Source organism: Mustela erminea, chromosome 5 (genome assembly GCF_009829155.1).
Source record: "Mustela erminea isolate mMusErm1 chromosome 5, mMusErm1.Pri, whole genome shotgun sequence".
Lineage (NCBI taxonomy): Eukaryota > Metazoa > Chordata > Mammalia > Carnivora > Mustelidae > Mustela > Mustela erminea.
In genome coordinates this window covers 4,511,186-4,534,226 of record NC_045618.1, presented here as the reverse complement: position 1 = coordinate 4,534,226, position 23,041 = coordinate 4,511,186, and the positions used below count along the sequence as shown (strand labels likewise).

The 23,041-nt window shown below is 49.8% G+C and overlaps 1 protein-coding gene across 4 annotated transcripts in view; it reads left to right on the top strand.

Moving 5' to 3' along the window:
• Positions 1 to 385: 385 nt before the first annotated feature.
• Positions 386 to 23,041, top strand: part of ZNF592 (zinc finger protein 592) — a 47,128-nt gene continuing 24,472 nt past the window's right edge. Inside the window, exons 1-3 of one of the 4 annotated variants that reach the window (XM_032342022.1) lie at positions 386 to 499; positions 12,831 to 12,939; positions 17,145 to 17,228. The gene's annotated coding sequence lies outside the window, so the exon portion shown is untranslated. Of the gene's footprint in view, positions 500 to 823; positions 1,037 to 12,830; positions 12,940 to 17,144; positions 17,229 to 23,041 lie in introns of those variants that run through there. The other 3 variants (XM_032342023.1, XM_032342020.1, XM_032342024.1) reach the window with 3 other exon arrangements.

The window sequence follows — 23,041 nt, the reverse complement described above, 5'->3', positions numbered from 1 at the left end:
GAGCGGCCGCCCGGCCGGAGCCGCGGCGCCCGTGTGTTCCGCGGGGCGGGCGGGGCGGGGGCTGGGCCTGGCCCGGGCGCGCGGGGTCGGGGGTCCAGCCCTGAGCGGCGCCGCCCCCGCCCCGCCCGCCCCGCCCGCCCCGCCCCGCCCCGCCGCCGCCGCCGCCGCCGTCGGGCCCGCGCCTCGCAGCTCGCCGCGGGGAGGGAGGCCGGAGGCGGGAGCGGGAGGCCCGAGGCCGGAGGCCGGGCCCAGGCCGGGGCAGCCCCTCCGCCGCGCCGCCCTGGGCCGGCGCCCAGGTCCGAGTCGTCTTCCGCCCGCCCCCCCCCCTCACCCGCCCGCGGCCCCAGCCGGGTCCCGCCGCCAGGCCGGCTCCCGCCCCCGCTCCGCCCCCGGAGCCGCAGCCCCGCCCGCCACCGCCGTCGCCATGTTGTGGCTCCCGCAGCCGGCGCTGGGGACGCGCGCGGCCGAGCCCGGGGCCTGCAGCCGCCGCCGCCGCCAGGTAAGCGCCCCCCCGCGGGCCGGGCCAGGGCGGGGAGCCTGCGGGCCGGGGCCGCCGCCGCCGCCGAAGCCGCCTCAGCCCGCCGGCCGGGGCCGCGCCGAGCCGGGGCCGAGCCCGCGCCCGCGCCGCGGCCCTGCAGCCGGGCGGACCCTGCGCGCCGCCCGAGGCGAGGCGGCAGCCACTTCCCCCGACCGCCGCCTGGCGGGCCCCTGCCGCCACCCCACCCCGCCTCCGGCCGACGGGCCGCCTGCCCCTGCCGCCGCCGCCGCGACCCGCCGCCGCCGCCGCCGCCCTCCCCGCGCGGGGCAGGCGGCCGCCCTCGGCCACAGCCCGCGGCCCCCCGCCCGGGCGCGGATAACGGTGCCGCTTCGCCCCGCCGGGGCGCCCTGTCAGCCCTTCCGTCCCCCGCCGCGCCGAGAGCTGGCGCCGTCCTGGGGCGGACACTTCGGGGGTCGACCCTCTTGGGCGCCCCTCGGTCCCTCCCCCCACCGCCGCCCAAGTTCTGAGCCTGGGGGAGGTTTCTTCGGGAGCAGACAGGTATTCCTGCTCCAGAGTTGGGGGTCTTCAGGGGGGGACCAGGCCTGCTAATCAGGGTGGAAATGATCTCTCTGCAGGGGCTCTTTCTGCCAACCTGGGAGTGTGTGTGTGGGGGGGTGGTGGGAGGCTCAATGTGACCCGAGGGAGGACAGGGGAGCGTCTGCTGGACAGATGGCCTCCTGGCCTTGGATCAGCGTGTGTGAGGGGGAGGGGTCCATACGACCTTAGGTATGCCTGTTCCTGAGAACCCCAGGATTATGGGAGCTGCTCAGGGATTTTTAACTTTCTGTTTCTTTGAGTAGGCCAGAGGGAGCACTAAAAGTCCTGGATTGGAATAAATCCACAGGCCCACCCAGGGAAGCATGTCTGGCACCCAGGACTGGCCTAGAATAGGACTGGCAGTAGGAGAATGGGCCTTGGGGGTAAGATGGTATTTGGCTTAGGGTTGGCCCACCTGCCTTCAGCTCTCTGTTCATACAGGCCCTCTAGGGTGCATCTGTTGGTGTGTACAGTGTGGCTGAGCATACAGGATGTGGACACAGATGCCTGGCCTGGTGGGTGCTTGCTGGGATTTCATGGGTCTGTTTCCTCAAACTCACAGGTACATTGCACAGTGAAAGAGAGAAGAAAGCGTGGTGCTAGCGCACATATTTTGACTGTTTTCCCAATGGTCATGGCTTTGAGTCACTCAGTAAATTTTTACTGAGCACTTACTATATGCTGGGCACTGGATAAGGTGTGGGAGGATGGTGGTAAACCAGAAGGACATGTTTTTGGCTTGAGCTGGTAGCCTAGTGGGAAAGCCCAATAATAAATAATCTGGAAATTTCGTTCCACACCGAATATTTGTCAACATATATGTGCCAGGCGTTGTTTTAGATGCTGTGAAGAAAGCACACAGAAATACCTGCCCTCGTTGAGCTTTCAGTCTGATGTGTGTGTGTGTGGGAAGGAGCAGGAGGCTGGGAAAATAGATTGTGAAAAATGCAGCCTCTTCAAAGGGGCAACTGCTAGGGAGAAACAGAAGACAGGGAAGGAGGATATGAGATACTGGGTGGGGGTTGAATTTACATTCAAGTGGCCCCAGGAAGGCCTTCTTGGAAGATGTCTTTTGAATAAAACTTTGAAGGAGGCGGTAAACTGATCATTTCAAACTGGGCTGAGCTTGAGGAAGGAAAGAGGACCAGAATGCCGAGAGGGATGGGCCTTGGTTTGATCTGGGGGCTTTGGGAAGGCTTCCCCGAGGAAGTGACGTCTGGGCTGAGACCCGAAGGAGGGTTAAGAGTTAACCATGTGTGGAGCAGCGCGGAGCTTGGCGAGTTGGAGGAAGTGAAAGAGGCCTGTGTGGCTGGAGGGGGTGAGGGGAGAGGGAGAGGGGAGGTAAGTCTGTAGAGAGGTGAGTTAGATCACAGGGGGCCTTGGGACAGAATGGCTCCTTCCCCACCCCTCCCTCAACTTCGGTCTGTATCCCCCTTGAAATTAGGAACCTTTGAAGGGTTTCAAGTGATTGACATGATGACATTTAGGTTTTAAAAGGTCTCTGGCCTCTGTGTGGGGAATGGACTTTGAGATAAGCAGGTAAGGTGAGGCTTTCTCCTTGAGTGGTCTAACCACTTGATCTGCTTCGAAAAGCCTCAGAGAGTCTGGGGGGAGATCCTTTTCCTCAGAGTCTATTTTGTGCAGCTTTTAGGAAGGCAAAGGAAGACGAATTAGCATTTATGGAGTGCCTGCTAGATGGAAGAATCAATTTGAGAGACTTCAGCAAACATCATATTTAAGTTCATCCTTTCTGCAACTTAAGAGAAAGGGCTTGTCCTGCCCTTTTTACAGGTACAAGCCCAGAGGGGATAGGGAACAAGCCCTGAGGGGATAGATGACTTACCCAAAACCACATTTGTAACACAATCTGGATTCAAACCCAGGTATCCTGGATCCCAGAGCCCACTGGCTCTGGAACCAAACTACTGGAGTTTGTGTCTTGCTTCTGCCACTTGCTAACAGAATGACTTTGAGTTTAATTTCTTATGTGCCTCAGTTTCCTGTTTGGAAAGGCCTCAAGCTTTTCCCATCTTAAATGTAGATCAAAGTACCTATCTCATAGGATTGGTAAATGCAGATAAAAGTACCTACCTCGTAGGGCTGTTGTGCATATCAGATTAAACAAGCCACGTAGACGCAGCACTTACCTCACATGTTAGTCGCTATTATTACATTTTTAAAACTCTCATGCTTTCTCTTAGCTATGATTTGGTCACATTGGATGAGATTAAATATATAGATTTAATTTAAAATTTTAATTTTAAAGATTAAATTTAAAATTTAGTTCTTGGATTCTGGGAGACTCTTTTTCCCCTCCCCTTTTCTCTAAATAATGCCAGTGTTCCATGTGATCAATCATTCAACATTGATCTCCCATTTCATTCTTGACACTGTGGTAGGACTTTTGGATACAAAGTGAGTTCCCTCCCTTCAGAACCTCAGGGTGTCCAGGGGAGGTCAGATATGTAAACAAAGGAGCTACAATGTACTTAACAAGTTCTCTAATGCTAGCTAGTTAGAGAGCTGTTGGGAGCAGTAGGAACTAAATGCCTAGGGGGAGTAGGGAAGACTTTGGGGGCAGAAGTGGCTTTTGAACTGGGCTTTGGAGGAAGAATAGGAGTTTTACAGGCAAGTGAGACTTGGCAAAGGACAGTCTAGGTAGAGAGAGCTATGTGTGAAATCATGGAGCCCTGAGAGGTTTGGTTGGTCTGGACAGGAGGCTGGGAAGCTGAGTTGGAGCTGTGAAAGGCAAGTCAAGTTTGGATTTTATACTACAAGCCACAGAGAGTGTTAGATGAGTATTAGATACATCAGGTACACACCATGGTCGGTGCTGGAGTTAGGGAGTGGAGACAGATGTCACTCTGGAGGTGGCTTTATTTTCGCGGGATCACTGTGTTTCAGGATCTGGTTCTCAGTTTCGTAGTCCTAAAATTCAGTTTTGTAGGGCACTCGGAGCTTATTGGATCCAGGCAGACTGACTCACTAACCAAACTTGGAAGATACTGATGCATAAACTTAGGGTATTAACTGGCCATGAGAAATGAAACTGCAGAATGACAGATGTTCTGTCCTCTGGCCATCCCCCACCCCTTCTGGCCAGGGCTGGGACGTATTAACAAACGCTTGCTCCTCAATTTCTGTTTGTTTTTCTCAGGCCCGTGAAGATTCATCCTTTTCGTTAACACAATCTTGACTTAAGCTCCATACAGTGTGGGCAGCCACGATTATTAATTGATAGAATGCATGATTCTTTACAGTGTGGGTTGGATCATATGTTTGTGACTCTTAAGGAAGAGGAGGAATAACTTTTTAGAAATAAATACTGGAAAAGGGTGTTTCTCAGAATTGGTATCCAGATTCTAAGTGGTGTGGGTAGTCTTGTAGCTAAAGGGTGGTTGTGGACAGATGCATTGGAAATTGTTCTGGGAACAGAGGTCTGTGAACCCAGGGAGGGGGCGGGGAGCTTTTGGTTGCACTGGAAGGAGAGGTTGGTTTAGAATTTTTGTTTTCCCTACACATCGGAGACAGAAAATAAAGTAGTAACTCCTCCCCTCTACTCAGCCTCGTCATGGTGAGCTTTCCTACTGGATTGCAATCCTCAGTCTGGATTGGGGTTTGAGCCTCATCTTAACCTTCTTTCTGCTTCTGCAAAGCTGAGAAGGGTGGTGGATCTTCTAGAGTTTTGAATCTTTGTTTTTCTATAGTGAAAAATAAAATCCAAATAGACCAACCTAGATTGTGGGCTAATTATTTTTCTTTTAAAACTCTAAAAAGAATTACACCAGAATATTCATGTAGAAAATGCAGGGAGCACAGATTAGGTATACTAAGGAAATACAACTTACTGATAACCCAGAGCTACCGTTAACCTACTACCCTCTAGGGTTAACTCAGAATGGACCCCCTCCTGTCTGCAGAACAGTTTGCTGGGAGACCTCCTTCCCTACCGTTAACGTTTTAATATTCAGTGTTTGTATTAGATCTTTATCTCCAGCTCCATCTTTTTTTTTTTTTTTTAAGATTTTATTTATTTGTCAGAAAGAGAGAGGGAGAGAGAGCAAGCACAGGCAGACAGAATGGCAGGCAGAGGCAGAGGGAGAAGCAGGCTCCCCGCCAAGCAAAGAGCCAGATGTGGGACTCAATCCCAGGACGCTGGGATCATGACCTGAGCAGAAGGCAGCTGTTTAACCAACTGAGCCACCCAGGCGTCCCCAGCTCTATCTTTATATGTAACTTTGTTTTAACTTTTTCTTTTCCATAAAAAATAGGAACACCTGAATAGGAGAGAATTCTGAGTGCAGAGCAGTTGCGTGTACTTACAAGCTGTGCTTGCTCCAGTGGTCTCCCTCTCTGTGTTCTAGGAGTGTAGCATTGTGATATCCATTAGCTAATTAATATTGAGAAATGTTTTAGGATCAGAGCGGTACTTCAGCCAACCATTTACTTTTCTTTGAAGTGGGAAGCGTGTATTTGTTGAAATGACCTATCTGATCCTTTTTATAACTCAAAAGTTGGTGAACACCTTTCCAGTTTGGTGTCACCCACAGAGTCATTCCTCAAACCTCTCAGCACTTCTGGGGTGTCCTCTGTTCACTGTGTGACTTTGGGTAAGTCCTTTACCTTCTCCATTTTAGATTCTGTAGGTGTTGGATCAAGAGGTAATGGTGCTCCTTTTTTGTCACATCTCCTGTCCTCCAGGAGATGAAAAGGCTGAGGATATCCATACTTGTGATTGATTGTGGAAAGACTGCCACAGTGTGGAGTGAAAAGACAGGAGTGTGTCCACTGAGCAGATTAACTCCTGGCCTCCAGTCAGAGTGTGTGTGTTTTTGGGGGAGGGGAGCTGAGGGGATCTGTATCACTTTGTTTTGTCTGTTTATGAGAGCTGCACAATTATTGGGGAGCCCACTAGAAAACTACTTTGGGCAGTTCAGAGGTGGCATTAAGGGTCTTGTGCAAAACTAAGTCTCCAGGATTATTCAGAGAATTGAGACCTACTACCCTCTAGGGTTAACTCAGAATGGACCCCCTCCTGTCTGCAGAACAGTTTGCTGGGAGACCTCCTTCCCGCTGAGTGGTGGGATTGGGTGGTTTTGCTTTTGTTTACATGTTTGCCTGTCACTTGAATTTTCTCAAGGTTTGTGTATCATCTTTACAAAAACAAATAACCAGTTAGTCTGTTTTCATTTTGGAGATAAACTTGAATGCCCTGAGGCAAAAACTCAAACTGCCCAGAAATACGTCCCTACGGAAGAGTCCTGATGTCGGAGCCGGCCACTCTCCCTGGTCACTCAGGGGAAATTGCCTTTGTTAGATCTGAGGTGACTTAGGCTGGGACCTCTGACTGGGTCAGTCCTGAATTCAGAGGTCCCGGGCTGCATCATCTGGGAGGGGTGGTTAGAGTGTGACTTGGCTTCTAGCTACATTCGGTGGGTGTTTTCTTTTAGAGTGCTTTTAAAGAAATCACTCCTTCCAGGTATGGTCCCCGGCCTTCGCTCCCCCGGGGACCACAGACTCAGTCTCCTGCTTGTCAACGGTGGGGCATGTCAGAGGCCTTGGTGTTGTGACCTGGGGGTCATGGTACTGTAAAGAGAGGGGTTCCTGTGCATAAGCCTCACATGCATTCCTAGGATTTCTCTTTTTCTGGGGGTTCAGCTCGTTCTGGGTGTGAGATGGGGGGGGGGTGGCTACTTCTTTCATTTTCATCCGGTCTTGGGGCAAAGGAACATCTTCCCCACACTGCCCTGGGCAAGCTGGCGTTGAACGCAGGCCGGTGGAGTGGGCTCTGGTTTGCTGGTGGATACAACATCCTACTCCTGTTTGCCAATTCAGCTCCTAACATTGAAGTTGTTCCTGAGCAAGCCGAAGGGCAGAGGGAGACCCAAGAGAGGGTTTGAAGACAGGTGTCCATTATAACTGCAAGCCTTCCGGGGCTATTCTAGGGCCTGAAAACACATCTGAGGCAGAGTTTTGGCATTTTCAGAGGAGAAGGGGGCCCCGGGGTGGGCAGTGAGCAGCTGTTCAGATTCTTCTGGGGCTTGGCCCAGCCCAGGCTATGCTGTGTATGGGCAAGGGCTGCGCTCTGCCTTCCCTTGCTGGACGGACTCTCCAGACCTGAGCTGAACTGGCTGAGGTTGTAAAAACTTCTTCACTGTTTGAGATGTCATTAGACCTATAAATCTTCAGGCCCTTAAAAATATTAGATGTGTGATTAATTCTACCATTATTCTTAATTAGAATGTTTACTTGTATTTAAAATCCCATGGAGCCTTTTTGCAGCGGCGCCATCATTGATCAGGAATCCACAGTTGCTTGTGAAAGGCCTAGCCTGGGCCCAACCCAGAGCTGGGTGCTCTATGGAGGACAAAAGAATCCTGTGAGGTGAACTCTGCCCTCAAGGAGTCGCCCCACTGAAAGCAATTAGAGAACAATTTGCTTGCAGACCAGGGATATCTTAAGGGGGCTTTTCTTGCTGAGGGTAGTGGTTACTTTCACATGGGTCACCCCTCTGAGATGGCTGGGGTTTCCTCTGGGGAACATTCTCTGGTACCCAAAATGGATTGAATGGCCCTTTGGGAGGAGGGAGGTGGCGGCAGTGATGTAATCTCATGGTTCATTTCTTCACTTGTCTCCCGGTGACACTGTTTCTCCAAGCCCCTGAGCCCGTTAGGAGAAGGTAGCCAGTGACCCACAAAATATGAACCCAGTGCTTGTCATTCCACCATTCTAGCTCTGGTTCTCTGAGTCTAAGGCTTTTGCATTCCCACTTAGACTCCCCTTTTAAAATATTTACACCCCCCTGGGAGAGGTCAGACTCTTAGCAGTTCATCACCAAATAGTAGCTTTAATTACCAGGAATTAATTAAGTCAACTGAGAGAACGACTGGGGCACAGACAGGCACTTGGGGGCAAGAGTATCCGAAGGGACACACTCCTGCAGGGCAGGAGAGAAGTGAGGGCAGCAGAAGAAACTTTGATGCCCATTAGTTGCCGCAGGCAGGTCCTGCAAACTCAGGGATCACCCTGGTGGTCCTGCTGGCTGGGGCCTAGGCTGCAGCATGGGCACAGTCCTAGCACCCGCCCAGTGGGCTCTGAGGCAGAGGTGGAATTTGGGCTGACTCTTACAGGGTTGGCAAGACGCCCCCCCCCCCACTTAAAAAATAATATATGCTTACTTTGGAAAAGTTTTGGAGCATTCAAGAAGAAAAATCCCTCCTAATTTTATAGCTCGTGATAGATGGCTGAAGTGCATAGGCAGAGGGCAGTGTCTCTTGGACAGTGTAAGTTCCGGTCCTCCTGAAGCCTTCTGTCAAAGACTAAACGCCAGTCCTCATGGTAGCCCTCCTGAGTCCCGCCCCGTCTCCTCTGACTCCCTCTGCTCCGGTTTGGGTTCCTTGAGTGCACCAAGCACTCCTGCTTGCTCTCCCCTCTACCTAAAACCTCTGTTCCCCCATGTTCTCACGGCTTGCTGTTGCACTTGCCTCTGAATTGCAAAAGCAGTCCCTCCCGTTTCTGATTGCGGTTGGGGAGCTCCTGTCGAGGAAAGCCCTATGACTTGTCCTGAATCTGCTTGTTTGTGACTGTGTGTCTCCATCCAGTGGAACGTCAGCACCCCCGGAGGCGGGGACCTGGCACCTAGTAGGTGCTCAGCCATGATCCCTGAGTGAATGAATGTGCGTGCCTGTGTAAGTGCAGGGTGTTTGGCTGTGGCATTGGAGCGGGAAAGGGCAGTGTCTGGAAGCTGGAGCGGAAGGAATGGGTGTGGATGGTGTGGAGAGTAGGGACAATCTTGGCAGGAATGGAGACTGGACACATGGTCCAGTGTGTTCTGGTCGCTACAATCTTACCTCTTAGTGGCATGTTGAAGGGGAAGGCAGTGATTGGTCTTCGAAGCAGGTAAAGAAGCTCCCGTGGAAATGTAAAAGCAGTGGACTTGGTCTAGGTCTAGAGTATGGAAGTTCTCAAAAGCTTGGCTCGAGGAGCTGGGGTAGGTGATAGAAAACCACTTCAGGGTTTTGAGAAAAGTGAGTGACCTGACGAAAGCAGTATTTGGGGAAGACTGGTCTCCAGGAGATACGCAGGGTGACCATGGGAGAGAGACTGAGGCAGGAAGGGGAGAGGCAACAAGGATGTGGAACGGAGAACATCAGTGAGACGGGGTCGTGGCTGGATGCTCCCCATCTTCTGTGTGTTGGCCTTGACAGAGGCTTCCGGCACTCCCAACTAGGTAGAGCTCAAGTATTGTCTGTGGCTTCCAGTGAGTTTTGGAGGCAGGTGAGGTGTGAGTAAGAGGAAGGGGAAAGGAAGAATCCTCCTTAGGTGTATCAGGTTGGTGGGTCTGGGGTAAGCACACGGTCGAATCCTGCACCAGGCCTGTGCTCGCAGACTGTATGTAACCCAGGATTGCGAAAATTGTTCCCTGTCTGAAGGTAGCTGTCAGTGCTCTTGGGTTTTCTTTTGAACCTATACACTTACCAGGACTGTATCTGAAATCCATTTTGTTCGATCGCCTTCTTTCAACTTCATTTTTTGTCTCCATAGTTTTATCTGTTTCTCAAAACAAATTGTCTTTGACTCACAAACCCATTTGGATTGGGTTAATTGACTGGAAATACTTACTTCTAAATGGTTTCTGTTTCATTAGGCTTCTAGCCTGTTTTTAAAGAGGCTTTTGCCAAGATGAGATCAGTGGAGCAGTGATTTGGCTATAATCAGCTTCTTCCCTGTCATCTTTTGGTGTAAGCTCTGTGTTGAGATTGGTGTTTCTGATGCATTCAGTCCTAGAATAAGTATTTGAGTGCTTGCTGTGTGCCAGGCACTGTTTTAGGCACTGGGATTATAACAGGAAATAAATAAAAATCTTACCTTCAGGAAACTCATTCTAGTGTGTGTAGGCTTATAGATAACAAGCAGAATATAAAGTATGATGGAGAAAAACAAAGCAGGGATGGAGGTTAGGGAGGTTTGGTGGGAGGCAGATTTTCTCTTTTAAATATGGAAATCAGGGAAGTATCACTGATAAAAAGACACTTACACGGAGATCTGCAGGAGGGAGCCCTGCAGATACCTGAGGGAGGAGCCATCGGGGTAGAGAGAAAAGCCAGGAGACAAAGTCCTTGAAGCCGGAGAAAGCTTGAGGAGTTTTGGGAATAGCAAGGAGGTCAGTGTGGCTGGGGCTGGAGTGAGATGGAGGAAGTACGGGAGAGGAGGCCTGAGTGGTCCCACGGGCTTGTAGGTCCTGATGGGGCACCTGAATGAGAGTGGAAGCTCCCAGCAGCTCTGCCTCCTTCCTGGAAGTGTTGCCTTGGTTGCCTGCCATGCGGAGGGGCTTATGCAGTGGCTCTTGCGTGGGTGGGTGGGGCATGGGAGTCTGAATCATCTGGGAGCCTCTCTTGGGCCAGCTGCTTGGGTCATCCTGGCCTCCAGGGCCACCTGGAGCACTGGTGCCATTTCTGGGGCTCATTCAGTGCCAATGCCATTGTTCCATAGCCACCAGGTAACTGTCACAGCTTCGGAAGCCTGGGTTTACCCCACTGCTTTGCAGTCAGTTTCCAGGGAGGTCCAGGAGTCTGCATTGTTAGCAAGTTTTTGGGGTGATTTTTGAGGCCAGTGCTCCCTGGACCACACCATGGTTCTCAACCCCAGAATTATCCATCACCTGTGGTGGTTTTAAAGAATGCCTGGCCCCATCCCTAAAGATGCTGATTTAATTGGTCTGAGTTGGGGTTAGGCATTAGTCTTGCTCCCGACCTCTTCCTAATGTACATCCAGGGCTAGAATCACTCGTCGGAGGATTAAATAAGCCTCGTACCCAGAACTTGATGGGGGTGTTTGAATGGGTAACTGTGAGTAAGGGACTTCGTTCCGCCCCTCTGGGAAGGCTAAGGCAGGGCCGGTCACCTTGCCAGGGATAACAGGCATCTTCCGCGGTGATGTTCACGTGCTTTATCTCATTTGACTGCCTCACTTCTTTTGGGCTCCGCTTCCTTGCTCATAGAGTCAGCGGCTTAAAAATGGTTCCTGGAGTCTCTTTGGCTCTGACCGTTCTTGATCTTTCTAGTGTTGGAAGAACCTCTAAATCAGAACAGCATTCTAGGACACTGTTTACTGATGTTGTGTCTTGGAACACCCTAAGGTGCATCATAATTATGGCAAGGGCTTGTAGCAAATGTCTCAACGGTAAATTGAAGGAAGATGTGTTCCATCACCCTGGGAAGAGGAGGGTGCTAGAAAACTGAAATGTGTGCCATCGGACCCCGGTTCAGAGCTCCTAACGGAACCCCTATCTTGGTCCGTGGAGGCAGGTGGGAGCCTGGGTGTTCTTCTTGGCTCTCCCACTCACTGGGGTGAGTTCCATGTGAAGTAGAAATTGTGTTTTATAAACTGTGAAGCTTCTATAAATCCAGCAAGAAGCAGGCAGCCTGGATCAGGGACCCCTGATACTCAGGCAGGCCGGCCCCTCTCTGCCCCCAAGCTGTGTTACTGGAGACCGGAGGCAGTTCGAGTGACCTGATGGAATCCCGTGGCCCCGGGAGCTAAGGTTAACCAGGAATAAATAACCAGGCCCGTCCTGGAGTGCCTCAGAACGAACTCACCTCGGAGACGTGAAACACCCCTCTGCCCGGCACCCGGGGCTTGGATTTTTGTCCTTGTTGGGACGGCACAGTGTCTGCTTCTTAGTTTGTGTTTTGAAATGTGATGGTCCAGTAAGAAGAAGAAAAGGTTTAGGGGAAGAAAGTTTTTCTGTTTCTCTTCGGTAGAATTGGTATATTGAGTTTCCTTCCCTTCCCTTTAAAATTTTTCCACTCATACTGTCTCTGTCTGTATTTCGAATCCAAACTAAATGCTGGTCTCTCAAAGTTGAGACAAAAATGAAGTCAAATGAGGAAATGCCAAATTAGAGTGAGCGTGAGCAGAATTTGAAATGCGACTTTTCATCCCGTCATTTGTGGGCACAGACCTGATGGGCCATTAACCAGTTTCTCCACATTGGCCAGTTCAACCCGAATCTCGGGGCACTGTGACCCAGCGTGAGAAGTTTTCCAAAGTTCTGGAGGCGATGCTAGTGCTCAGCTACAGTGAAGATCACCTAGTTTTAAAAAACGGCTCTGCCAGCTTTTTTGTATCTTCTCTCGTTCTTATCCCCTGGTTCAGTGTTTGTCTGTTTCCTGTCCCCCCTCCTGTGACTTTCCCCAGCTTGCCTGACCCTCTGCTTCCTCCGCTTCAGCTGGCCTCCTGAGCTGTGTGGAGGGGTAACCTTGCCTCCCCACCATGTGCACACTTCTGACCAGCCCGACATTTAGGCATCCGGCAGTCTGCTGGGGCACTCTGGAAAACTAGGAGGTAAAGCCTGCTGGCCCCTGAGGTTGGTAGCATAATGCTGAACATGTGTGTTTGCTATGTTGAAGGCAGTGTTGTAAGAACTTCACAAATATTAACTCATTGAATCCCTACAACAGCCCCATTTTATAGACGGGGAAAATGACACAGAGGTGAAGAAACTGCCACAAGGTCGAATGGCTGGCGAGTCTCAGAGCTGAATTTGAAGTCGCGGAGCCTGTGCCCTGAACCACCACACTGTGACGGGGAGGGGGAGATGCTCTGCGGCCTTGAATCTGGGGCTTTGAATTTATGTTTGGAGATTTTCTCAGGGTCTGACATACACTTTTATTTCTGTGATTATTACCTTAACTTACGTAGACATTTACCTTCAGGCCTATTAAAAAATGTTTTATTTTTCTTCTTTCCTTAGGTGGTGGTTGGAAACTAGACCATGTGCCTAGGTAGATGTTATTCCTTTCTCCATAGCTCTCCATCCCCAGCAACGCTCACCACGCCCTTGTTTTGAGAACCTCTCTGAGGTATGATGTCTAGGCTGACCTGAGCTGGCCTTAAAGACACACAAGTGATGTCTTTATGTTCCTTGGTACCTTTTTTTTTTTTTTAAATTGTGGCAAAACATACATAACAAAATTGACCATTTTAACCATTTTTAAGGTACTGTTGAGTGGTGTTAAGTACATGTTTAACATGTTGTACATCCGTTCCCGCCATCCAGAATCTTTTCATCACCCCAGACTGAAACTCTGTACCCATCAAACACTAACTCCCTGTCCTATTTCCCCCTTAGCCCCTGGTCACCACTGTTATGCTTTCTGTCTCTATGCACGTGACTACCCCAGGAACATGGATTCCTAGGTGGGATCACAAGTATTTGTCCTTTTCCACGTGGCGGATTTCACTCAGGGATGTCCTCGAGGCTCATCCATGCTGTAGTGTGTCTTGGACCTTTGTGTCTTTTGAGGCCAAATGATATTCTGTTTATTTGTATCACATTTTGTTTACCCATTCATCTGTTGATGGGTTGTTGGGTTGCTTTCATCTTTTGGGTGTTGTGTATAACGCTGCTATGAACACGTGTGTAGGAAGTACTCTTTGAGACCCTGGTTTCAGTTCTTTTGGGTACGTCCTCAGAAGTGGAGTTGCTAGATCAGACGGTGGCTCTGGGTTTAGTTTTCACTAGGAACTGCTGTACTGTTTTCCTTAGTGGCCGCACCGGGTTATGTTCCTACCAGCAGCCCAGGATTCTGATTTCTCCATGTCTTCACCAGCACTTGTTATTTTCTGGAATTTGGGTGGTTGTGTTGTGGAATAGCTATCCTAATGGGTGTGACCTTGGTGGTTATCTGGTTGGACTCACAGAGTCCACTATCCAAGGATCCGGTCCTAAGTGAGCGGAAATACACACATGTAGAGAAAATGATGGACTAGACCTCCGTGTACGCCTCCCCCACATCCAGTAGTTATTAACTTGTGGCTAATCTTGTTTCGTTTAGGAATACCCTCCTTGATCTCTTCCTTCTGCTCTGTGTCATTTTGAGGTAAATCCCAGACATCACATCATTTTATTATTTATTTTTAAAGACTTTATTTATTAATTTGAGAAAGGGAGAGTGAGTGCAAGTGGGAGAGGGACAGAGGGAGAGAATCTCAAGCAGACGCTAGGCCGATGTGGAGCCCAGCACTGGACTCGATCCCATGACCCTGGGGTCATGACCTGAGCCAAAACCAGGATTTGGCTCATTTTATCTGTAGATATTTCACTTTATGTCTGAAAAAGAGAAGGAATTTTAATAATCCATTTGTCTGATGGTAGAAGGGCACATAGACCTTTAGGTCCCTTATTCCCTGTCCTTCCCTTGGGCACACATGCGGACACCTGGATGTTACATCTGTTGCCTTACCCTGTGGTTGGTGAGAAGCTTGCTTTCCTGAAGAAGGCTGGCTGCCCTTAGGTCAGAGGCGCCATGGTGAAAGAGCCCACCCAGTCTCCATTGACAGGGGAAAGAGAAGAGGGAGGAAGAAGGGTTGAGGAAGAACGTGTGTGTGTGTGTGTGTGTGTGTGTGTGAGAGAGAGAGAGAGAGAGAGAGAGGGAGAAAGCGAGTGATGGAGGGGAAACCACAGCACACCCTAAGAATACTAGCATGTTCCCTCTCCTTGCCCTCTCCCCGCAACCCCTCACCTCCAGAAAACCCTTTGATTTTGAAATCTTTGAGACTGTAGTTTGCCCATGGTAGATGAGACCAGTGACACACACAGAGCCACCAAACACATGGGTACCGGAGATGAGGAAAAAGTAATCCTGTGGAATGGCTACTTTTTCTTTTCTGGGGCCCTTTTGTTCAGGGAGTGGAGGCTTGGTTCCCAGCAGGCCTGAGGCTACAGGTTTTTGCTTCTGTTTGGGTGTCCCTACTATCAGGAGAAGATGCTTTTACAAAACTCTGCGGGAGGGACTCCCGGAGGGTGCTGTGCGGACAAAGAGGAGTCCTCTCCTTTCCTCTTAGTCTCTGGGTTCTATCCCTTTCTAACAAAATGCAGTGCTGGTGTGAGTGCTAAGATCTGTTTCCAAGCAAGGAAAAGGAAAGGGAGTGAGGGTTACAGAGTATCAGTTTTTGTCTTGGTTCTCAGCTCTCTTTAAACTTTGTTTCCTATAGCTGGTGTGTATCCTCTCAGTCAGCTGGCCGGTGCTGCCTACCCCCAACTCCCTCCTCTTTTATCCACTCTTTTTTTTGTCTTTGTTGAGATAAAATTCGTATGCCATGCAATTCACCCATTTAAGCACACAATTCAGTGGTTTGTAGCATATTCAGTCATATCCCCTTTTCTGAAGACTGAAGACTGCCCTGTGCCCTGCCCTTCCCTCTTGGTCTCGGAGGGAGCCTGCCCTTTCTGCTGGCGTCAACACGGATCCCATCCATAAGACGGATGAGCTTATCATAGGGACGTTGGCCAGTGGTCACTTTCCAGAGGTTCAGTATTGAACTTAGCCCTGCAGGAGCCCAGGGCACACGGACAAGTGCTGCTTTGGGGAGACCCCTTCCCACTGGCAAATCCCATCACCTCTCAGGGTCTCTGTGCTTATAAAAAGTGAAACACAAATTATGCTGCAAACTTGCCAACTGCTTGACTATGAATAAACCTGTGTGGGAACCTGTGACTACCCTTGAGCAGTCTTAGTTCTGGGCAGGTGAGCCCGTCAACTCATTCCTCCTTTCTAGTGGCGGAATACCTTTCCGTAAACACAGCGGAGCTTACACAGAGACAGTGGAGATGAGCAGATATAGAACAGGTCAGGGGGCGGGAAGGGCTTCTAAGAGAAGATCGGGAAAGGACTGGGACTGATGGCGAGCGTGGGGAATGGTGCGCACACTGGTCACGGAAGGCTCCCGACGGAGGGACAATTGAGTAAAGACCTGGTGGCAGCGATGAGGGAGGCCCGGAGACCTGAGGGGAAGGATGTTCTGAGCAGAGGGAACAGTAGCCCCAAAGGCTCTGAGCAGGGCCATGCTTGAGGAACAAGGTGGAGGCCTGTGCCCGCCCGGAGCCGCCTGGCTGGCAGAGAGAGGCGTGGGAGATGGAGGCCGTGGAGGCCGCCCTGCGCGAAGGCTGGAGTTCACCCTGCGGGAGACGGGCCGGCGCTCCAGGAGAGGAGGAGTGTGGTCTGCTGGTTGTGTTAGGAGCCGCGCTCTGGCTGCCGTGTTGAGAGTGAGCCGTAGGGGCAAGGCGGGCAGGCTTTCGCAGGGACTCTGGGAGAGAGATGATGCTGGTTGGAGGCAGGAGGAAATGGTTGCATTCGGAAGAGTTTTGGAGGAGCACTTGACGGGATTTGCTCTTGGACTGGAACCAGGGTATGAAGGCAAGAGGGCACCTGAGGAGGCCGGATCTGGCCTAAGCGACTGGAAGGACAGAGCGGTCACCAGCTGTAGGGGAAATTGAGAGTTAGGCTCGGACGGACTACGTTTGAGCTGCCTGTCCGCGTAGAAACCCGAATGTAGAATTGAGGAGATACCAGCTCTGAAATAGGGGGTACCTGTAGTAGGGCTTATGAAGTAGCAGGAGAGAGAATATTTTACTGAAGTTACTGTAGCAAAAGTCAAAATTATGCCCTGAGAGGAGTAAGGGAATCAAAAGGGAGCACAAAGGAGCCCACCGAGGGGACCACAGCCAGAGAGAGCCCCTCTCCCTTCTTTGCCTGGAAGCCAGTGCTCTGATGAGCCTTCCGTGGCACCCCCGATGTGTGGCTGCTGGGTGTTTGCAGTGGGGCGTGTGCAGGGCCCTTGGGAGTAGGGGCTGGGCCTTCCCTTCGTGTCCTCAGTGCCAGGCGTGTCTTGGCATCTGGGGGAGCTGCCGAGGTAGATGAGCTCAGCGCACCTACCTGTCCGCCTCCCTCCCTCTCTCCTTCTCTGTCTTCCTTCCCGCAATTTTTTTTTCCTAAAATTTTATTTTTAAGTAATCCCTACACTGAACGTGGGCTTGAACTCACAATGCTGAGATCAAGAGTCACACACTCCACCAGCTGAGCCCGGTGCCCCAACCCTCTTCTTTCCAAGCCCAAGTTCTCCCGGTGTAAAATGAAGAGGGTGGACTAGGCCAGTGCACTGGAATCACTGGGGAGGCTCTAAAAAAAATGCAGGGATCCATCCCAGACTGGTCAAATCTCGATTCCCGAGTAGGAGCTTGGGGTTCTGTGTTTGAAAGTCACCCCCCCATGTTGTTCTTTTGCAGTCAGTCCAGGAGCAGTCTGCAGACGTGTATTTGGAAGCCACTGGACCAGATCATTTCTGAGGTCCCCTTCAGCTCTAACATCCTGTGAGTCTTGTTAGAATGTTCGCAATATAATTCTCTTCCTGGGAAATGGGATTTTTGCTTGGGGTGGAAGGGCCTGGAAGGGGAGAGGAGAAGCTGCCTCTGGGGGCAAAGTGTACCCTGGCAGGACAGAAAGGGGCAGGTGTGTCAGCTGGGGTTTGGGGAGGCATTGAAGAACGGTCCTGGGAGGGACCGCTGGGGAGGGGTCTCTGAGTAGTGACAGCTTACTTGCCCCTGGGAACCACATGTGTTAGGTCTCAGAAATAGAGGTAAAGGATGAGACCCCAACTTTGGAGAGGCTTTATAGGCTGATGAGAAAACTCAGGATCCCATCTTGCTGTGGGAATCGCTGCTACAGCAGAAGGCAGGGGAGGAGGGCAGGGGATTGGTGTCTCCCATTCAGAGAAGGCATGTGGAGAAGGGGGCCCTGGAGCTGAAGCTTTGGGCAGAGGAGGTGTTCTCAGGCAGGTCTGTGTTGGGGGCCGGTCTGGTGGGGTGTCGGGTGTTCTGGAGCCAGGAGGAACAGCCCAGGCCCTGACACAGAGGCAGTCTGTGAGAACTGCCCGTGAATGAAAGGCACCCCGGGAAGTCGCTGGGGAGGTGGGCAGAGACCAGATGGGAATGGGCTCTCCACGCTGGCTAGAGACAAGGAGCTATCTCCCGGAGGGGACGGGCATCTTGAGGAGGACATCTCTGTGATCAGATGCATGTGTTACCATAACCACTGTGGCAGAGTGTGCGTTGGAGGGGGCTAAGACCAGATGGAGAAGAAGACAAGCGAAAAGCTTTGCTGTTTTGCCGGGTCCATTGTCCAACGGGGCACCAGCTTTCTTGTACTGCTGTGTGTCTGTTTGGGCTGCCCTTTGCTGACGATTAGAGTACCAGATGCCTCGTGGAATGAAGCACCGGCTGCTGACCGACTCAGAGCGCCCATGCCTGGGGCCCCTGAGACGCACAGGCAGGCTTCGGTGTGTACTCGGGCGGCAGGGCCAGGTGTATGGAAGAGGGTCCGCTTGTCCACTTCAGGAGTTAAATTTTACGTAGAAGTTCATAGTTTTAGGTTAATTTGCCCAGCCGTTGTAGCCTGGCCTATTCAAGGGCTCAGAGATCCTTCAAGTTAGTTTAATTTTCTTGATAAACCGAAGCCTGCCCACGAGCTTTTCATAGGTAATTGCTGACTGCGTCAGGGCAAAGCCGTCCTGGGGCTTCACCATTTCTTACTCTTCTTGCTCTCCCGTTCCTGGCCTGGGGCTTCGTTCTGGGTCTTTCCCCGTCATCTGATTTCACGGAGCTCCCTTCTCTACCACCCATGAGCTCAGTGCCCTTCTCTCCCCATCGTTCAGCCAGAGTCCAGCTAAAGCTCCTGCGAGGACCATCGGCAGCAGCTTGCTCTCCCGCCCGCTCCCTTGTTCTGTCTTTCTCCTTGCCTAGCTTCCACTCCTGGGACAGAAGTTCGCCCCAGCGGGCCACCAGCTCAGGCATTTGCTTCCACTCTCAGCTTCTTCTAAGTAAGCGTGAGATTTCACTCACTTGCGGTGTGCATCAGACAGCTTGACTTACCCTTTGCTGTGTTTTCCCCGGACTGCTCCTTCTGAAAGAGAAAGCAGAGGATAACTTCCACTTAAACCCTTTGTAAACCCTTAACTTTTATAACAATAATTGAACACGTATCGTTGAGTGAACAGATTATATCAACACATGAGCCGTATTCAGTCACGTGAGGGAGCAGGATGAAGCGTTTGCTCACAGGTTATAAATACGCACACACCTGTCGTGCTAGTCCTTATCCAGCAAGCAATGGCAAATTCGAGGAAAGTCAGTTTTGTGGTTTCCAGTCCAATGTTCCTTGAATCTTGTTGCCTTTAACTTTCATCCTATAAATCTGTCACATGTCGTTTGCTTCTTTGTCTTATTAAACAATATACTGAATAGAGGTCAGATTTTTCTTAATGTTTTCAGAGTGCCTCTGCCCCCTTGATGTCCTGTTTCTGAACTTTTATTAATCTACCATTACCGAACTTAATATTAAGGGAAACAGATGACCTAGTTTAATGTTATTTGAAATTCAGAGGCTTCAATGCTGAGGGAAAGGAAGCTCATAGGTTTAGTGACAATTCTTGTTCTTAGTTCCTCAGGCCCCCCCCTTTTTTTTTTAAATTTCTGGATTCCAATAAGTGTGCATGTTACTACATTTATATATTTTGCCTGTAACAACTTCAGTGTATTTTCTTTTCATTTTGTTTCTTTTTTTTTTTTTTTTAAAGATTTTATTTGTTTGAGAGAGAGAGAGAAAGAGAAAGAGCACGAGCAGGGGAGGGGGGTAGAGGATGAGGGAGAAGCAGGCTCCTTGCTGAGCAGGGATCCAGGATGCCAGCTCAAACCCAGGACCCCCAGATCATGACCTGAGCCGAAGGCAGAGGCTTCACCGACTGACCTCCCACCCCAGATGCCTATTCAGTGTATTTTCTGACGAATGAGTGAAGTTATGTCTTATTTGTGTACATCTTTTATTTCCGACTTCAGAATGCTTCCCTTTCCTCTCTACTATTTTAGGTGTGAGATGTGATGAACACATGTACGCGTCAGTTATCCTCTCCCTCTCTGCTAAACCTTCATCTCTCCAGAATAGAAGAGTTCTAATTTTTAAGCTCTTATTAGAAAGCTCTCCCATCTTGGGGCACTTGGGTGGTTCAGTGGGTTAAAGCCTCTGCCTTCAGCTCAGGTCATGATCTCAGGGTCCTGGGATTGAGCCCCACATCGGGCTCTTTGCTCAGCAGGAAGCCTGCTTCCTCCTCTCTCTGCCTGCCTCTCTGCCTGCTTGTGATCTCTCTCTGTCAAATAAATAAATAAAATCTTTAAAAAAAAAAAAAAAAGAGAAAGAAAGCTCTCCCATCTACTTTATAACTTCAGGCTTATCTCTTAGGACCTATTCCTACGCTGCTGTGTCTTTCTTAAGGTGCACGGAACCGACACTGAGCAGCCCAGCCGGCTGTGGACCCTGGTGGTTTTGAGTAAGGGCAGGATCACAGGTTGTGTTTCGTTTCCAGTATTCTTTCTGATCATGTGTGGTGTTTTCTGGGCTTTTTGGGATAAAACATGCAATGTTGGCTGCAACAGTGGCCAAGCCTCTTTACTGAACAGCGTCACTGAGAACTCTTTACTTTAAAAGTGTCATTAGGATCACTTTTTCCTAAACGTCCCTTCACTTTGGCTTCACTGATGCCCCTTTACCGTACTTTCACCCACTCGTGCAGCCTCCTGAGAACTCACTGTCTTTTAATTTCGCCTTTTGACTTCTGCAACAGTTTCAAGACCATTTGCAGTCTTGAAGGTTTCACTTTATTGCTTGATGGTATAGTTACAGAAGGAGAATGCGGTGGTCATCCCTCAGGAAGCTTACAGCCTAATACTCTGCTAGATCATTGGTTCCCAAAGCCTACTGGACACAAGACCTCCTTTTTAAATTATTTTTTTTTCACAGGCCCTTGTTCAGTAATGGTATGTATGTACGCATGTGGGTATGTAACACATATATGTGTATGTATTTATTATGTGTTACATACGTATATCTTAACCCACTGAGCCACCCAGGCACCCCAGTAGTGCTGGTTTTTGTTTCTGTTTTGTTTTGTTGAGAGGGTGGCGGAGGGTCAGAGGGAGAAGGAGAAAGAGAGTCCCAAGCATGCTTCTTGCCCAGCTGGCAGCCCAATGCGGGGCTTGATCCCACAACCCTGAGACCAAGACCCTGGCCAAAATTAAGAACCGGATGCTCAAATGAGTGAGCCTCCCAGGTCCCAATAGTGGTGTTTTTAATGGCTGGTTCCTAGGACCACATGTATGGATACAGCTGGGTCCCCTTATGGGTGGGGGAGCTACAATTCTCGGTAACTTAAGGAAGTATTAAGCTTGAGTCCAGAACTGGTCCGTGGGTTTAAAACTCCACTGCTCATGGTGCCCTGTAAATGACAATCACAGTCTCACACACAAAACATACATTCACCCAAGTTGTATGGAATTCAGTTTTTTAAAAAAATTTTTTTGTGAAATTCTGACATTTAGATTCTATGAAGAGTCTGCCTGCTTGTTCTGCCCTAGTCCTCTTGTTCCTGCCCCCTCAGAGAACTCTTAGTCAGACCTGATGAGAGCCTCTCGGAATTAAGGTGTTCCCCCTCCCTCGTCTGTTGACATGTTTACTTAAGTGTTGGACAACATTTCTTGGGCAAGTAGACGATCCTGTAATAAACAATAGGGATGGATCTATGGATCTGCCAATCTATTTTCAGTGTCCCCATCTCCCTGCAGGGAAGCTTCTCAGGGGAGGGCACAGCGCCGCCTATCAGCCCTGGTGCTGCTCTCCGCTTCCTTGGTGTGACGTACGTGGTAGCAAGGGTCGCCCGAGTAATAGGGACCAGGAGGAGGGGGCCTGCCTTGCCTGGTGACAAGACACCCCCAGCTCACTTGCTGGGCTCACCGTGCCTGGACCTTGTCTACTCTGGTGCTGCCAGGGCCGGCTTTTTAGGTTGGTCTTCATGGACACGGGGCAGAGGCCAGACCCAGGCTCTGGTCCCAGACACTGTCCCCCGGCAAAATGGGCAGCACTGTGTGAAGTTTGCTCTTTCCAGCCCGTAGCAGGTCACAGACACATGCTAAAGCTTTGTACCTGGACTGCACATCGTATGTCAGTTACTGTATGTCAGTTATGTTAGGGCACTGGTTTTCCAGCCTGCGGTCCCCTGCTGAGGCACACCGGGTGTGCTTTCAGAATCTTATGTTAGTGATGTTTGGAATCCTCCATAAAAAGCTTCTCAAATGTTTTTGGCCTTCCTAATTCCTTCTTCTTTTTGTCTATTAAAAATATAATTGAATAAAATTACATAAGCAGTACAACTTGAAATAGTTTGATAGTTTGAAAATGCAGATAAAAGAAAGAAAATAATCTCACCTGTTGAGATACTTCTAAGATTTTAGAGTGTTCCTCTAGCCCTTTTCATAAACGCAGTATATAATGAAAATCTTTTGTTTTTTTTTAATTTGTTTGGTTTTAATTTAATTTTTTTCAGTGTTCCAAAATTCATTGTTTATGCACCACAACTAGTGTTCCATGCAATATGTGCCCTCCTTAGTACTCACCACCAGGCTCACCCATCCCCTTACCGCCCCCTCTAAAAATCTTTTGTTTTAAATAGAATTGTACTATATATGTATTACAGTATCCTCCCTCCCCCCCACTTTGTATCAGGAGCATAGCTATAAATCTTGTGCTGTAATGATGTCTAGTATTTAGTTGTGTTAACATACTATAATTTATTGAACCAATTCTCTCTTGTTGGAACTTTGGTTGTGGCTCATTTTTTGTTATGAAATTATTTTGTTATAAATAATTCTGCAGTTATTCTTTGTCATGTGAGTCTCTATTTCCTTGGGATAAATTTCTGGAAGTGGAATTGTTGGGCCTTATGTATGCATTGCTAAATTGCTCTTAAGACAGGGTTTATCGGGGCACCTGGGTGGCTCAGTGGGTTAAGCCTCTGCCTTCAGCTCAGGTCATGATCCCAGAGTCCTGGGATCGAGCCCCACATCAAGCTCTCTGCTCTGTGGGGAGCCTGCTTCCCTCTCTCTCTCTGCCTGCCTCTCTGCCTCCTTGTGATCTCTGTCAAATAAATAAAATCTTAAAAAAAAAAATCTTTGAATCTTTAAAAATCTTTAAAAATAAAAAAAAGACGGGGTTTATCAATTTATACCGTCTTTAGAATGCTTACTTAGCAGGGGCGCCTGGCTGGCTTAGTCGGTTAAGCATCTGACTCTTGATCTCAGCT